General features: G+C 39.0%; 1 protein-coding gene across 2 annotated transcripts in view; it reads right to left on the bottom strand.

Annotated features, from left to right (window-relative positions):
• slc4a2b (solute carrier family 4 member 2b) overlaps nucleotides 1-13,562 on the bottom strand; it is a 63,315-nt gene extending 49,753 nt beyond the window's left edge. Inside the window, exons 1-2 of one of the 2 annotated variants that reach the window (XM_086306557.1) lie at nucleotides 13,509-13,562; nucleotides 13,260-13,423 (exon numbers count right to left, since the gene is read on the bottom strand). The gene's annotated coding sequence lies outside the window, so the exon portion shown is untranslated. The remainder of the gene's footprint in view (nucleotides 1-13,259; nucleotides 13,424-13,508) is intronic. The other variant, XM_086306558.1, reaches the window with a different exon arrangement.
• Nucleotides 13,563-15,326: the final 1,764 nt, after the last annotated feature.

Raw genomic sequence — 15,326 nt, 5'->3', positions numbered from 1 at the left:
GCAATTACAGGTAATCGTAAAGGAAATCTGAATACAGTCCACCCAAAAATTGTTGCAGAGACCTTTACTTCAAAACCACAAATGTCAAACTCGTGAAAGTTGGAGAGGAAACATGAGGGGATTTCTAAAGTCAGTAGACGTCAACTGCTGGGGACAACGACTGCATGTCTAATCTAGCATCTGAGGGGCCATTCATAAGGGTAGGTTTCACCTGAGCTCAGCTCCAAGTTTCACAACAAACTGTCTCCTTTAAAATAAAGAAAAACTTCTCATTGTAATTAGATGATAAAAGAATTGAATGCACTTTATGACAAACTGTGTAAACCCTCCAGATGCACTGTAGGTAACTGTAAACTGTAAATATTAAACATAAATAAAAACATAAATTAATAAATTAAGTGTTTCTTAATTGGTCGACCCAGTAAACGGTCAAACCATACAAGAATATTTTGTGGTTCTCCAGTTTTTCAAGCATCAAAGTCACATGAGGTTTGCACACAGTGCTTCCCATGTATTTGTTCTCAAAATATCCATGACAAATCTCTTTCTCAACCTAAAAAGGGTGAAACAAAGTCATGTGACACAAACTTAACAGGTGACCAAAGATGGCAAAGAACATGACAGGGGGATTTGTGAGGGACATGAACTGGACAGATTATTTTCTTGTTATCGTTTATCATCTTCTCATTTGGGCTATGAAACTTCTGCTTTTATTTCTAGCTCCCTCTGCAGGTTATTTACTACAGGTGTTTCTACTTCGCCACCCACACCTGGTTTTCAGACCCTGCTGAAAACACATTGTCTCTTTCTTTATTTTGTTTGAAAAATATATTTAAAACGTTGTTTTACGCGAAGACAGAGTGCTTTAGTTGTTCCCTATGATTATATCTGCATAACAATAATTATTACAGAACTGTGAGAATGTGTTAAGCCACCCCTCATTTCTTTAGATTTTACTAGGCAAATGAGAAAAAGGTGCAATGATTGGATGTAGTTTTGTTCAGTTCATTTTCAGTCCAGTTCATGTATAACTGGCTAACCAACTACTTCAACCTCCCCACTTCCCTTCCTTAAGAATGGCTTTTTGACAGGCACCGTTCCACTGTGAACATTTCTAATGACGCGTCCAACTGAAGGGCCAGAAGCATCTCTCAGCTCCTGTGTCGTCTCTTCACTTTCCTGATGGAAAAAACACTGTTTTATGTCTCGAAAACTGTTATCTTTGGCATTTTTCATAGAATCACCTAAAGAAGTGGGAACAACTGTGACCGTGCCTGAAGATACAATTGTTTTGAATTGTATCTAAATTGACTTTTGTGTGTAGACACAACACTGATTCATCCCTTGAGTCAGGTGCCTTTTATATGCTTGAATGAGTCACAGGTCTGTGTTAAGTGGCTTTAGAAAAAGATAAATAAATACTAAAATAAATAAATAAAACACTTCCTATACAAATAGTCAGCTACAAAGACTGAACTGAAAATGAGTAAATGAGCAAGGAATTTTTTTTTTTTTTTAAGCCTTCAGAGTCTACTGCTAAAGTCAGCTTAATGATTACAGGAAACTCTGGAAGCAAAATAGAAAGCAAAATACTCCTTGGAAGCAAAATAGAAAGAAATGAGATGTTGAAATGTTGTTCTTTAAACATCTACCTGCTTCACTAAAGAGCGCCCGTCAGATCAGCCACGCAGCTCTTCTTTTCTTCTTTAATTATTAAAGGGTAATAGCTTTCATCTAAACATGTAAACAGTGGGTGCTGAAATTAATAAACAAGTATTATTTTATTTTATTTTTTCCCCTGGCCTGCCGCAGCTTTGCAGCATAGTTGGCAATGGAAAAAAAAAAAAAAAAATCCTCTCATGTTATGGAAGAATCAACACCATTACACAATTAATCCCACCTAAAGTCACAAAAGCCGCCACATTAATTGTGTTTTGCAGCGAGCAAAGAACAACCCTGTGATCTAAACAAGTTGCTTATCCATTCGCCAAATAATCAAGCACTGCATTCCACAAAAGCTTATATCAGCCTAAGGGCTAAAGAAAAACCAAACGCCAGCAGAAGTCGGAGGGTGTGTGTGTGTGAGAGAGGTATAGTTGTTTGTCTCCGGGGATGTAAGCTCACTGCAGAGTCACATGCATATCTTGCGGGGGAAAAAAGCTAAAATTAAAGCCACTTCAAAGTCTGGGGCTTTCCTCAATAATAATAGCATTATCCACTGTGGCCAGCTCTAAAAAGGTGCGACTTCATACACACATTGACAACAGGTAGTCATTTCTTAACCGCAACCACCAAATGAGAAGCTTACATCACATCACCAACCTGCACAGAATATGTCAAGTTAATGTTAGGTTAATATACCGAGCCAGATTTGGCCCAAAAGCTGGACTAAATAAAGAAATCTGTACTTCGGTCGAAACATGAAAGCAAACACAAAAATGACATTTGACGAGAATTCTTGCACGACAACAAGCTGCCTTAACGCAGTGTTAGTGTTAACGCATTTCGGAAAACTCCCCTCAGCTTCCTGTAATTCTTTTCTCCACTCAAGTTTAACACAAGGCAATATTCTTAGTCATAAAAACACACAAACACACTGAAGTGATGCAGCTGAGGCTGGACTTGCAAAGACTATGCATTAACACAGAGGTTCACTACAGCAGTCAGACCCCTTGTGCTGCCTTCTAATGCAGACTGACCTCGATGAAGCTGTATACCTCTGACAGCTGCCCTGCCTGTGGATCTCTATGGCGATTTGGCACTGGTGTGTTGATAGCGTTCACTCAGTTGCCTCCGAGTGTTTTAGCCTAAAATAGCTCAGCAGTTTAGAAGTGACCCCGCCAACTCCTGAGTTTTGTAACATGCAGACATCTCTTCACAGCCCAGTGGCCACACCAGCTTCACTCAGGGTTTGGCACGGTCTAGAGACTTCAGCATGACTATGCTTGTTATGCGCACAAAGTCACTGGAAGAGCTCCAGTCTAACACAGCGAACAGCTGCTCTCAGTCAATCTATGCACATCTTATATCAAACTCCCATCAGAGGGTTCAGGCAGAAAATGGCTGTGCTTACAGCTGAAACAGCACCTGTCTTTGGAGTGACGAGAGATTTCAGAGACTGCTGAGTCCCAGCCAGTCTATCGTCCTCACCTCCAGAAAAGAGAACGCAATCATCTCTCAAGCATTCACATACCTCAGAAAGGCTTAGGGTATACGAGACACAGCGGCAGGCTAAAACAGACGCAAGTCTTCGCTCTACTTGAAGAATATCAGTGTCCACAAAACCGAAACAACCCAAGACTCAGCAAGTTAGAAAAGGCTGCAAAGACTTAATGTGTCTGCTATAAATAGGAGGCATGGAAACTGAACAATGCATTCAATCAACATGAAATAGGTCTTTTTTTTTTTTTTTTATCCTTGTTTGACCTTTATTCCCCGTTTATAGAGATAAAAGAGATGTATTAACAAAAGCTTCCACTCTTTGTCCTCCTCCTTAAAAAAAAAAAAACAAAAAAAAAAAAAAACAGTCAACAGGAAGTAGCAAGCCTCTAATAAACATACAAAGTAAAATACGTGTCTATGTTTTCATCTTATATCTAGATATTAGTTTGTAAGGAGTCAGTGGTTAGCCAAAACAACCAGTCACAAGCTTGAAAATCACAACAACGAGCTTAAAAAGTAAAAACAATAAAAATGTTAAAAAAGCCATAAAGAGCCAAAGGGTAGTATTCATATTATCCACCCATTTCATCCTCTGTTATTAAAAAGATATTGACAGCCTCCAACAGCAATTGTGGTATTGGTCTCAAAGTACCCATATCAGATTGTAATAAAACCACTGAGCTAGCACAGTGAAGGTTCTCTCGTATTCTACTTCAGTGAATACTGAGATAAAGCACCTTGTCTGCAGCAATGTAATTACAATGCTGGATTACACATAGTAATATAAAAGGGGGGGGGGGGGGGGGGGGGAAGCACACAGTGTAATAATGGAGAAAAGACGAGTTGGAGCCCCCCGAGACCGGTCCTATCCAGCTCCAGTAGTCTTAGGGTGTGGTTCTCCTTCTCAAAATTGCATCAAGGGCTGCTCAGGTTGCAGAAAAACAGCAATTGTGAAGCTGTGACCCGGTGAACTTAGAATAACCACTTATTGTCCTGAGACTTAGAAAGGCGCGGGAATAAAATATCCCCTGGACTCCCAGACCCAAAACAAAGCCCTAAAAGAGATCTCACACTATGCCAAATACAAGTCAGCCATTTATTCATTTCTTGGGAAACAACGTAATGTGATTACGTTTGTGTGGCTGGCAACACAACTTGGGAAACCTTTGCCAGACTGAGAAAATGAATGAAATTTGAACTTGTGTTTGCTTGGGAAAGGATGATGAAGGCAAAGATTGATCCAAGAGGAACAGAAAGGATGTCAAACCAGATCATATTTAGTCTGGTTTAGATGCTCCCAATAAACTACAATCTGCAGACAACTTAATGAGCTTTAATGTAACAGGACAGCAGGCCTAACAATGCACATTCCAACGTCTACAGCCAAATCACATAATGATAATTAAATGCAAAATAGCAGGATAGAGCCGAGCAACAGCTGAGCAACAGCCAAGCAAGCCAACGTCATGGTTCCAGATAATAAACAAGACAAAAATAACAGTGTTTAGGTTCAGATACATTTTTCAGGATTAATATGTTTATGGAAAAAGCAGCATGCTTGTTTATCTGCAAGGGGAAGGTAAAACAAACATGAAGAGCTACAAACCCGTGATAGATTATTACCAAAAAAAACATAATGCAGAAAAATGGGTTTGGGATAATGCAGAGAGGATATAATACTCAGTTTGTCCAGCTTCTCTTTTTATTGCTTATTGCACTCTCAGCATAACATGTAGCAGAATGTTAGGGGTGCAACGATACACAAAATTCACGGTTCGGTTCGATACTTTGGTGTCAAGTAGGGCTGCCACGATTAGTCGACTAGTCACGATTACGTCGACTATCAAAATCGTCGACGACTGATTTAATAGTCGACGCGTCGTTTGAAGCTTTGTAAGATCCCAAAAGACGCAGGAATAAGTAGTAGGATTTAAGAGTGTAATAACGGACTGAAACAGAAGATGGCAGCACTGCATGTACAAGGATGCCAGCTGCCGTTAAACCCCGAAGAAGAAGAAGAAACTGTGTCCCAGAATTCATAGCGCAGCCCAGCTCAGTTTCCAACAATGGCGGCAGCTAGCTAGTTTTAATTTTACTCTTATTATTCTTTCTGGGTTACAAAATAAACGTTTAACATATTTTCAGGCGAGAATGTAGCTGTGTAAACCTCAAATATCTGCTCAGTTTATCAAGACACCAAATATTTTCAAAAGCGCTCCGACGTTTTCGGAGACGTCTGTTACCCACTAGCTCGATAGCGAGCCGGGGGCAAGGCTAACTAGAGCCGTGAGAACACCGGACTCCCGGCAGATCATTTTCAAACCCACCGCCGTCTTTCGCTACTCAGGTTAAATATATATGAGTCACTTAGATAACTTAACAATGTTATTGTTTGGCTTTCTTTAGTATTTTATTTGTTCCTGAGTAAATCGGTTTGGCTGAGATTAAAGTTATAGTTTTTACACAGCTGAATAAACGTCAAGCAGACAGCTGATTATCAGAAGTGTGAGATGCTCCAGAATTTACTCCAGTGTCCTGTTATATTTTAGATAGCAAGGAGTTTATTAAACTTCACTGAACCAATCTGCAAATTTCATTAAAATTTAATAAACTATCATCTTGTCTTTATTTTTAGTTAGCACAGACCTTAAACACTTAAAGGTGTAAGCTAATGATAGTTATATAAGAGCAGATGCTGCTGGTGCAATAAGCTGTACGTTTTACGTCCAATGGATGATGATCTGATTAGTCGACTAATCGCAAAAATAATCGGTGACTAGTCGACTATCAAAATAATCGCTTGTGGCAGCCCTAGTGTCAAGGTTCGATTTTTTTTGATACAAAAAAAAAAAAAAAAATGTTCATGCCCGTTTAATTTGTCATTTATTAAAATTATAAATATATATTTAACTCAAAAGTACAGTTTTTAAATTTAATGTTGCTGAAACAACAAAGTAATAAAAACATAAATCTGATTGAGGAATCACTCATCTTTGGAAAAGAGAGTTTATTACAGAGAAATGTCTCTTTCCAAAATAAAAGCTATACTATCCGCTTCTTCTGGGCTATACTCTCAGCAGCATATTAAACATATCAGGTCCACATAAGGAGAATCATATGCTAACGGCTGTCTAAATGACTCGGGTAAAGTTTGTAGCATCTGTGCTTGTTGTTTTTGTCTTTGCACTAGGATGGCGTCGGAGTAAATGTGCAGTCATATTCGTTGTGTTCCCACTAGTGCTGTCAGCGTTAATCTCGTTGAAATGACGTTAACGCCACAACACGGCAAATCTCCGTTAACGAGCTACCGCGGATCGCCCCGTGCGTGGGGCTGGACGGCCAACACGTTAACGAGCAAACTGCGCTAACACACTAGTTCCCACCCATGTAATTGAGCATTGCGTGGCACATCCAACATACTGTTTTACTTTAGTCCATGACGCGCTTACCTTCAGGGTCATACGTCACATGAAAACCAAAATAAGCTAAGTCCATCAATGAGCTTGTTTCTTTTTGAGGCAAAGATGTGAGATTTTTGTCATTTTATCTACCTTGTTTAGGTGTCTGCCTCCATTAAATCAACTCTACAAAATATTTACATGTGAGGTGCAGTGGCTGAAAAGCTCCACTACCCTACTTGGCTTATTAGATTGGGACTGTGCAATTATCATTTTTGTTATGACTATTATTTTAATTACAAATTGTCCCTTTTTTTTAACCAATGACCTGAGTTTGTGCAAGGGATCGCCCGTGTGACTGATGCCCAACACAAGAAAAATCAAGATAAAATAATTACAGTGCCACATCCTTTTCTTTTATCGTTGCTGCAGTCTGAAAATCCATATTCACATTGGCATCCATTTGTGGCTGTTCAGTTCACTAAGCTATTTATTTATTCATTCAGGTTTTTCAGTTGAACTGCCCTCCATACAGTGGAAAGCAGTTTAACTGAGAAGATAACTTGTTTATGTATAATAAATACGCAGTTTCTCCAGAATCTGTAAATAATTGCGTTAAATGATCTCAAGCTTGTTACTGACCAAATTAGTTATGATCATGATTTTATAGAAAATTAATTATAAACATTTGGTATACTATCCTGAATCATCAGGCGTAGCACTGATGGTGGTGGGTTAGAGAACTTCAACACATAACCTGACAACTCTAGTTAACCTCCTAAGACCCAAACTCTTTATGGCATGCATTTTTTTATTTCTCTTTCCCATTGTGACTTTATAGTGTTCGATAGAACACTATAAAGTCACAATTGAGTAATGATGTGCAAAACTCTTTATTTACAAAAACAAAATAAGAAACAACAATTGTGCGCCTTTGAGCAATATGGCTCATTTGAAAGCAATTTGCAAGAGCAAAATTTAGTATTGTGGTCTAGACAACCCCAAATGTGATGTCCCCATATTTGGACGCCAGATCCTAGGAGATTAAAACAGTGTGTTCATATTAACTAATTTGCAAAAGTGTGAAGTTAGACATTAAAGATCATCCTTCTGATTCACTAATATCTACATTTTTCACTCCTTACAAATCAGCATCAGAGCAGATATCCAGTGTCTGCCATGCTCTGATAAAAACGTTCAGCTCATCCCCCCCACTTTTCCTTCCTCCCCTTCTGCATGACCAAGCAATTCACAAAAGGAATGTGGAGACGCTCTGCTCAAATATTTATCCTTCAGCATTTTTTCCCCCCTTTCCTCTAAAGCACAACACGCTGCTGTTGTCAAACCAGCTCGCAATAAGTCTGTTCGACATATTTCACAGAAGCAAAGGAAAACAAAAGCTGAGACTGATCACACTGATAAGTGTTCAAGCATTGCAGAGCTTTATGGGACAAAAGGACATCGAAGGACTCGGGAATTTTATTTATTTATTTTTTTCTTTCTCAAAGATCAAATAAGTTCAGATTGACCAAGACAAACATTTCACATTCCTCCATCTAGCCCTCAGGTTTTGAACAGTTATAAGGGGGAAAAAAGCATCACTGTGGTTTATATCACTTAAACTTAATTATTGGAAACGATAATCAGTTTAGCCAGTGTATTGGCCTTGCATCAAAATAAAAATATCTCCTCAAATAACCTGCAGTGCACAGAGATTATACTGGTGAGTCAGCAGAAGAGACATCCTTCCTCCATCCTGCCAGAGGACATGTGTCCTTACATCCATTAGACAAAATACACAGTCCTGGTTTCCAAGATGGGGATTTCAAATGGTGCAAATAATCATGAGTTATTAATTCACTTGAAATTACACCTATCCATTTATGAATCCAAACAGATGATAGACTAAGATGGGGTTTCTTTCTCTTTTTTCTTGCATAAATTATCTTATTTTCTGCAACATAATCTGTGGAAACCAGAAACAAAACAAGCCAAAATGGATTTTTCCTCATTAGTTTCTGTTGCAACGCTTTACTGACAGTGAATTTAAAAAGGGATGTTGCCCATTTTTGCCTCCTTAGACTTTGCTAGAGTAGTTTTGCATTAGTCACAATCCACAATAATCCACTGTTCATCCACTCTCTGAAACAAGCTATTTTAGCTTTCTTCTGATTGGCTGCCCCTCACAAACTTGAGGTTTAAACAGCAGATGGATGTGGCTTTTTTGCTTGGAGCCAGAGCCTTGTACTTGAGATGACCATATAAGGAATATCCACTCTCTGTGACATCATAAAGAGGCAAAAGTAGACAAAAGTGTTTTAAACTAGACATAAAGCACAAAGTTTTTAATATTTAATACATGCATGCACTATTGTAACACCCTGCATGTATGACAGAAAATAAGGAAGAGCATAGTAATAGGTACAGGTCCACTTTAAAAGCAAGTTAAGTTTGTATTTACCGTAACCTCAGATATCAGAGAATGCGTTACTGTAATCCGATTACTTTTTTCAGGTAACGAGTAAAGTAAGGGATTACTATTGCAAAAACAGTAATTAGATTACCGTTACTTTCCCGTAGGAACGCTGCATTACTGCGTTACTAAAACCGTGATTTTTTTGCGAGTACGTCTCATGACGGTGACGTAAGCGAGTGCAACGTTTGTGACAACAGCTGTGTGCAGATCAACAATGGATCACATATCGATAGTGGCAGAGAGCATGAGCGTGCAGCGTTTAAAGCGTGGAAGTACTGACTTTACTTTGAGTTTGATTCCATAAAAAGTGACAAAAACATTAGTGTCCGTTGTGCGTGGGAAGAAAACTTCTTTTTACAGTGAAACCCCCCCCTAAACTTCCAAGCAAGCACCGAGTGCGCAACGATGTAATGGGAAACTCAGAAACTCGCAGATTCTTCAACTGACCGCTGTGGCACACCTGCACCAGGGTAAACCTCCGCCTACCCTACTCCTGCTTTACAGGTGAAAATAGAGCAACAGGACCGCTGAGTCTTTGACTTTATTTATTTTCTGCTGTGTTTTACTTGCATCTATTTGAAAGACTGAGTGTAAACACACACAAAAAAAATTTTATGTGCTGGAATGTGCAGAAAATAAGTTTAAATGTTAAACTAATTTCTTCAAGTCAGAGAATGTTGCATATAATTAAAATTTTGCTTGATGCATAAAGTTAAAAGATTAAAACTAATAAAACAAGTTTTAAAAAGAGACTTTTCCATTTGATTACATTTTGTATGATAGATTATGCAGAAAAAGTAGAATTGGGCTGAAAGATCTATCGCTTTATCACCTATTCAGGTTGTAAATCATGTTTTTAAAAAGTAATCAGTAACTAAGTAATTAATTACTTTTGAAAATAAGTAAAGTAACAGGATTACTTTTTTGGGGAAGTAATCGGTAATTAGTTAGTGATTACTTTTTTCAAGTAACTTGACCAACACTGGATATGAGCATCACTGTTTCCTTTGTTTTTTCCACAAAAAAAACAAAACTATGTTACTTGTAACCGAGCCCTCCTGTGTCTTTGTTTCCCCAGATAAAATCAGATTCAGACCTCTTTTGCATCACATGCTCTGCCGCAGCAGGAAACTCACAAGTGGCACTACAACATAAATAATGCTACGTTCCAGTAATTAGTCTAAGGCAACATAACCTCACGTCTAATGACAAAGCGCCATTCAACATTTCTCTTCTTGTCATGTGCAACCACCGCATGAGAGCCATTTACAGAAACGGTAGATGTTTCTTACAGGCTACAGCATCAAATGATACGCATTAATGCTTTTCTATGCTGTCTTATTTGGAAGAAATATGCCATTTTTCTGTCATTTCTCATAATCTGATAAGCCTAGATGTCTGTTATTCTTAAGTAAATTAAATCCCAGTTAACAAAACTGATTACAGAAATTATTTTATTACCTGCTGATTTCCTTTTGGCTCTAGCCAGAACTTGACTGCAGGGGCGGGGTATCTGTTGCCTCAAATCAATGTAAAACTTTTAGAGCAGTTTGTCTTTTTTAAAACAACAAAGATATACATTTTCTTGAACAGACTTGCTTAACAAGCTAAATTAAACAAAACTGTTCATTTAAACATTGGCACAGGCCAAATTTCAAAAGTGGGACATGGCCATTTGCCGCCATGTTGTGTAATAACTTCAGAAATCATTCAGTAATTTCTTGCTGTGGTGTCTAAAGAGAATACCCAAGAAACTGCTGATCGGCTGAGATTTTCCCCACACACCCATCTTTAGAGTTTACAGAGACTTGTCAGAAGAGGAACTATCCAGTAAGTGGAAGTTCTGAGCAAAAATGCTTAGTAGAGCTTCTGAAATCAACAAACTCAAACACTCGTTACAACCAAGGGATGCAGAAGAGCATATCTGAATGCACAACATGCCAAACCTTGGCAGCACCCACTCAATGCCTCTCCTGTCAGCTAAGAACAGGAAACTGAGGCTACAGTTCACAGTTCACACAGACTCACTAAGGCTGGATAACTCTTATCATACTGTACTTTGTTATTCTCTCTGCAGAGGATGTGCAGATTTAAGTGCAACTATTGCAGTGTGTACTTGTACTTTAGATGGAGGAACTGTACAGAGAGATAGCCAGAGGCAGGAATGATTTCCGGTGTCGTTCAATGCTGCATTTTGGTAATCTCAGGCTCTCACTGGACGTGCTCCTATGACTGGCCAGGAGGTATCGTCTAGCATTTGCCCATCTCTTGGCTAACATCTGCCTCTCTGACACCACTTTTAGAGACTCCAGCTTCATCCCCACACATTACTGGCCTTCGGGATCAGTTTATTGAGTCTGTTGGCCTCTGTGACCTTCAACCTGTGGCCCTAGGATGCAGGGGCATGGAGGATGGCACTGGCCACAACAGACTCTTACTGTAGAAAAGCAAAGTTTAACTGATCTTGCATATTGCCTTGATCTCATTCAGATTGTGGAATCTGAATTTATTTCAAGCATCCATCCTGGCAAGTATCAAGGTTTCAGGCTTCTAGTGCAATGGTGTGGGGGGGATACTTTTATTGGCCACCTTTGCGTCACTTAGCACTAACTGAGCCTGTTTAGACACCACAGCCTTCTTGAGTATTGTTGCCAACCACAGATTGTTCATCTTCTGATGTCTGCTTCCAGCATGACAACACACAAGGTCACAAAGCTCAAATCACCCCAACTGGTTTCCTGAACATGACAATAAGTTCACTGTACTGAAATGGGCTCCACGGTGACCAAATCTCAGTCAAACAGAGCACCTTCGGAATGTGGTGGAACAGGATATTCATATTGTCATGTCTGCAGCAATTGTGTAATGCTACCAAGTCAACATGGACCAAAATCTCTGAGGAAAGTTTCCAGCACCTCGTTGAATCTATGCCATGAAGCATTAAGGTGATTCTGAAGGGGCACACCCAGTATTAGCAAGGTGTACCTAATAAAATGTCTACAGAGTGTGTATTGAGAATATGTCTTATCCTATGTGCGTTCACGGTCATGTTCCCAAAGCTCCACGCCACGTGGGGGCAAAAAGAAAAAAAAAATAAAATAAAATTTTATATTAAACTTTTTTTCCCTCCTAAACATTAAGTCTTGATGTTTCTTTTGAACCTTTATCTATAAATTTATATGCATATGTAACAGAATGATAAAACCGATTGACCGTGCTTTCGTCATCAGGAATCTCAGCTTTGGAGTGACCTTCCTGAGAAGATAAAGCAAAATTTACAACTTGCTCCAAACCACTTCTAAAAACAATGTTTGGTTTTTTTAAACCTGCTGTTATCTCCTCTCCTCTCCATCTTTTTTTTTAAATATATCTCCCTCTTACTGTCCTTACAGTATTATCTTTTTTTTTTTAACTGACTATGTGTTTTTCTTTTTACTCTAACTGACAATTTGTCTTTATTACAGAATGTTCTCCTCCACCCTAACTAAAAACCATTATTCTAAGAGGCAGAACAGAGACACTTAGTGTTCAGTGTTACAAAAGAATGAATAAGCTGGCAGATGGGCAGACAGAGAGACCCCTGGAGATCAGAGGAGAGCAAAACAACATGTGTGCATATATTAAACATCATTTTTTTTAAAAAGGAATAAAAAGCTTCTTCAGTGGTATTTTAAATTCACACAGCAGTCATTTTACAGCTGTAATCATGTTTTTAAAAAAAAAGAAAGAACCGTTGTAGTTTGTAACTTTATAACTTTTGGGTGTATGATTAACACAACAAATAACCAAAATAGGATGAAACGGCTTGTTACAGCTCCTAACCAGTGCTGGCATGCCTCGTTTAATAACTGATTAATGTATTAACAGGAAGATAACCAGACTGACGACATCTGGATTAACTATTCCCCTTATGACCTGAGAGACAATAATGCTCCTGTTGATCCAGTGAGTGAATGAATGAATGAATGAATGAATGAATGAATGAATAAGACCGACCACACGTCCACTCCCTTCACTGCTGTGTTTAAAGCCGTCTGTCCTTCCTGATGACACAACGTGAAACAACATCCTAGCTCTTAAAACAAAATCACCAGCGTGGCTTTGGTCAGGAGGTGAAAAGCACTAGTCTATGGGATGAGGAACTCCCACGACATCAACAAAAACTCTCAGTCCGACCACATTTCTACCACTTTCCCCCCTTCCTCTTTGTTTTTTCACATTACCTGGTTAACAAGCTGGGAAACAAAGCTAAGTCATCCACCGGCGGAGGTAACGGACACTTGACTGCATGTGTGGCAGTTGACTGGCTGTCAGCTCCGCTTCTTCACTACACAGCAGAACAAGACGTCGGTCGAAACCCGTTAACTGACTTCAAAATTACGCCGCTCTGAGCGAAAAAAAAGATGCTTTTTCATAAAGCTAAAGTCGTGTGAAGCGCTCACTCACACACAGATTACAGCTTAATTACTTACCGGTTCCTGGTACTCGACCCCAAACTCTACGTGTGCTCAAGCCGGTGTCAACACTCCAGAAATAAAAGCATTTCAACTTCCGGCTAGACTTTCAACTTAAAACAATTTCGCACCAAATTCGTGCATTTGCTACGGTCACGTTAGATGCATGACATCTTGAAGCTTAAAGCAAGAAAAATAATCAAAAACGTGACACTGCAGTGAGACAAAGGACTTGATTGTTTCTATACTGCATCGTGCACCTTTATTTTGAAGTTACACCAATCTAATTCCGGTTTAATCTAGGTAACTTTTGGCAGCTGTCGCCGTTTTCTTCAAACAGAAGTTGCTGCGCCTGCGTGAACTATAAATCACATTTCAGAAGGCCTGTGACGGCGTCGTTCCGTTATGATGCTTATGACGTTAATATAAATAAATGTACGTGGGAAAATAAACATTAAAAACAATAAAAGGTTTTCTGTTTCTTATATTTCTATTTCACATTTTACGCAGATCAAAGCGCAATATGACATTAAGTTAAAATAATAACGACAATTTACTTATCTTGACTTAGGAAATTTCCAGAAAACCCTTAGTTTGACCCCCAGAAAGGACGGGCAACCTTTATTAGGATCACTAAAAATCATTTAAGGCTCATAATTTCATAATTTTATTCTGTAACAATGTGAATTTATAGTCATTTTGCCCTTAGTGTTAGTTTTCAATGACTTCACGTTTATTAGATAATTCCCTTTTCTGTTCCCATTCTGTTCCTTTAGTCTCCGTACTTGTCTTTTTGTTCTTTCTTGTCTCCCCGTTAAGTTGACTCTCTTCCTGTTTTATAATAGTAAGTGTTGTTCTCTTCTGTGTCTTCTGTGTCTGTGTGGAGTTTCTCTTCCTGTCTCATTATGTTAGCTGTCTGCAGCAGCTGTGTTCCCACCTGTTACCTTTCCCCTCGTTATCTTCTGTGTGTGTGTGTGTGTGTGTGTGTGTGTGTGTGTGTGTGTGTGTGTGTGTGTGTGTGTGTGCGTGTGTGTGTGTGTGTGCGTGTGTGTGTGTGTGTGTGTGTGTGTGTGTGTGTGTATTGAGTACTGATTCGCCCCTTATCCTTTGCTGTGTTGTCCCACATTGCTGTGTGCTACCTCGCTGCAAGCTTTGAGTTTGAATATTTGAATTTCTGGCTCAATTTCAATAGATCTTTCAGTAGATCTTTCCTGGACGTTGTTTATTTCTTGGAGTTACAGCATTAAAAGCTGATTTTGACCCTTTTTCCTGAGTCCTGCATTTGGGTTCAGCTTTGACTGGTTACACAGCTGAGTTATGACACTTTAGTAATGCTGTTGTTGAGGCTCTGGGGAGAGCAGTCCATGACTGGTAGCTTTCTGCTGTGTGTGTGTGTGTGTGTTTTTTAATATATGGGTGTACTTGTATTGCATGGCCACCATGTTTGGCCTCATTCTCATGCTGAAAAATTAAGCTGCTGCCAGTTAAACTATTTCCAAATGGTATTGGCATTTTCTGCATTCATAATTCCATCAGTTTTGACAAAATTCTCAAAACCTCCATCGTGTTTTACAGATGCTGTTCATCTGCTGCAGATAGTTTTCATTATATATCTCCTCACAAGAGCATGGTAAGTTTTCAGCTTATATTTCTTCAGACATCAGTTTCTTTGTGCAAATATATGATTTTATGTCTGTCAAGCTGAGTTACCTTCAACAAATCTCTCATATCACATGTCGTTTATAAAGAAATATATCTGAACAACACTGCAGTGGGTTCATATTTCGCATTACTCATTGCTGGCAGCAGAAGTGGACTGCCTTGTCTTTCCTTTGT

Source organism: Aulonocara sp. 'chitande type north' Nkhata Bay, linkage group LG9 (genome assembly GCF_057382095.1).
Source record: "Aulonocara sp. 'chitande type north' Nkhata Bay isolate Kocher_YH1m ecotype deep benthic linkage group LG9, A_spYH_male_GT1.1, whole genome shotgun sequence".
Taxonomy (NCBI): Eukaryota; Metazoa; Chordata; class Actinopteri; order Cichliformes; family Cichlidae; genus Aulonocara; species Aulonocara sp. 'chitande type north' Nkhata Bay.
Note: the sequence above shows the minus strand (reverse complement) of the source record. Positions and strands in the feature narration are given on the sequence as shown.